Source organism: Rhinopithecus bieti, unplaced genomic scaffold (assembly GCF_001698545.2).
Source record: "Rhinopithecus bieti isolate Rb0 unplaced genomic scaffold, ASM169854v2 repeat_19112, whole genome shotgun sequence".
NCBI lineage: Eukaryota > Metazoa > Chordata > Mammalia > Primates > Cercopithecidae > Rhinopithecus > Rhinopithecus bieti.
In genome coordinates this window covers 2,214-4,936 of record NW_016878679.1, presented here as the reverse complement: position 1 = coordinate 4,936, position 2,723 = coordinate 2,214, and the positions used below count along the sequence as shown (strand labels likewise).

General features: G+C 43.1%; 1 pseudogene; it reads right to left on the bottom strand.

Annotated features, from left to right (window-relative positions):
* Window positions 1–1,551: 1,551 nt before the first annotated feature.
* LOC108525721 (hemK methyltransferase family member 2 pseudogene) lies at window positions 1,552–2,191 on the bottom strand (annotated as a pseudogene).
* Between the last annotated feature and the right edge of the window lie 532 nt (window positions 2,192–2,723).

The window sequence follows — 2,723 nt, the reverse complement described above, 5'->3', positions numbered from 1 at the left end:
GCCACAGCCTATGATTTGGCATATAATTGAATATCTAGCCATTTTCCTTCTAAGCAAAGTCAACCGGGGGGACTGCTCAAAGTTCTGTCCACTGGGAGGATTTCTCTTCACCACTGTCCTTCAAGATAGCCCAGAGATGAGCTATAGTGCTGCAGCTGTCCACTTTTGGGTGGTACCTGCATATCATACAGAACCCTCTGTAAACTAGGCCTAAGTCTTCTCTTTCTCTGTCAGCTGATCGTAGGGAAGTTCCCATGAAGCCACAGATGCAGGCTGGAAGAGAGAAGGCAGATAGCAGAAGTGGGGACTATGGAAATTTGGCCTACTTCTTCATGTAACTTCCTTGTGCCTTCAGGGTCTGCTCAGGCCTAATCATGTGTATACCGTTTCCATCTGATGACAGAGTGTTGCTGTGCATATCCAACTTTGTGTGTTAGTGGCTCAGATAACAACCAGTTCATGATGGGCAGCTCAAGTTGCAAGGTAACTTGGTGATTCCTTAAGTACCAGTCTCTACTAAGGCCCGGTATCAGGCCAAGAGCTGTTTCTCAAAAGAGATTAGTTATTTGTTGGTAATGGCAGGGCTTTGCTCTAATATCCTAAACCAAGATTCACCTATAGGGACCTCCCAGAAGCTTTAAACAGCATCCCTATCTGCCACTGCCACTTAAACACCACTGGATCTGCTGGATCACATGACCCAAGTGACAGAGTAGCTTGCACAGCAGCCTGGACTTGTTGCAGAGACTTTTCTTGTTCTGGGCCCTACTCAAAACTCGCAGCTTTTGAGTCAATGGATAAATGGGCTGGAGTATCATAATGAAATTGGAAAATGTTGCCTCCAAAACCCAAACAGGCCTACTAAGTATTGTGCCTCTTTCTTGGCTGTAAGAGCAGTAAGATGCAACTACTTATTGTTCACCTTAGAAGAAATATTCCAACATGCCCCATGTCACTGGATCCCTATCAATTTCACTAAGGTAGAAGGTCCTTGAATTGTAGTCATATTTATTTCCTTTCCTCTGATGCAAATGTCTTTCCACTAAGTCTAGTGTAGTTTCTACTTCTTGCTCACTAGGTCAAATCAACATAATGTCATCAATATAACAAATCAGTGTAATATTTTGTGGAAGGGAAAGGCAATCAAGATCCCCATGAACTAAATCATGACATAGAGTTGGAGAGTTGATATACACCGGACAATGAAGGTGTATTGCTGGCCCTGCCATCTGAAAGCAAACTGCCTTTATGGACTGGTATGAAAAAAAAGACATTTGCCAGATCAATTCTGTCGCCTTACTAAATAATGCTGAGATAAATATTTCATACATAACTTTTATATTTAAAATGCAAATTATAAATATAATATACATATTTACTTGTACTTGTGCAAATAATTATACAGGCCTGAGTGAAAGGGAATGTTCTACCTTTCTACCTTTTTTTCAGTGACAAATTTCTGATAAAATTCCTTTTACCTAATGAATGACTTCAGTTTCAAGATATGCTAAATGCATTCAGTTTCCAGTAGCTCTGGGCACACATTGTATGCTAGAACTTGGTGAACTTGAGGACTGAAAGAGGTTCTTGGCCTGCTTGTCTGGGAAGTGCAGTGGTTCCTTGCAGACCTTTTGTCTTCACTATTTTCAAAATTTCTCCTGGGTTGTCTTCTTTAATGGTAACTAAATAGAATAATGCTTTTGGTGAAAGGAGAGCTAGAACCAGGGGAAAACCTGCATGTTACTTCCCGACCATTTCTGCCACCAACCCAAGCTGTCTCTATTCCGTGACTTCCTACCTCTTCAGGTGGAGTCACTACATAGAGGGGATTAAACACCAGAAGATCAACTTTTCCTTCAATCTCTAGCAAGCCTTTGACCAAATCTGTAATAACTGGTTGAATGTGGACTTTGTTACAGCGTGCTGTCTCTAGGGTACAAGCTGCTGCCTCAGGGTTGGTATCAGTGCACATGTACAAAGCCTGAGGACCTATCATAGAGGCTAGGAATGCAGATACTACACCAGACCCTGCCCCTACTTCCAGGCATATTTCCACTCCCGCCAGCTCAGCAGCTGCTACCTGGATCGTGTCCAGAAGCAGAAACGCGTCCTCCGTGGGCTCATACACATCGCTGAAGGCACTGCCGCCCACGTGCCCGTGCAATGGCATGGGGAAGCTCTGGGCTGCCATCTTCCTTCACTGCCGATGCCAGGCTTTTCTTTTGCCCAAAAGGCCTAGCAAGATGCTGGGTTTTGTGAAGATTTTCAGTATTCAGTTATGCAATTTCAAGAACCATGCTGTAAAAAAGTCTCCCACCAAAACAGAGTAGGGGAAATAGATAAAATAACTCTGACAGTGAAATTCTGTCAGATAAAAGCAAAGCTGAGATAAAGGAAAGCCAGATAAATACATCCCTCCACAGACCATTAGCATTTAGCAATTTATACACCTGCAACTCCAGATCTGAGTGAATGGACAGTCTGTAGTTTGGGGTATAACCCAAGGTTTGTGAAGTCCCCAAACTCCTACCATCAGTCTCAGGCTCACATTCTTTTTTTTTTTTTTTATCCACTAAAAATTTTTTGTGTTGGACCCAAACAGTCAGTCTCTTTTGGAGGCCAGTCCTGGACCACAGTATATTCTCTACACTTCCTAAGTTGAGGCAGGTCCTGGCATGACCGAGGATCTTCCTCTCTCGCCGCTTATGCTTCACTGTTTGCAT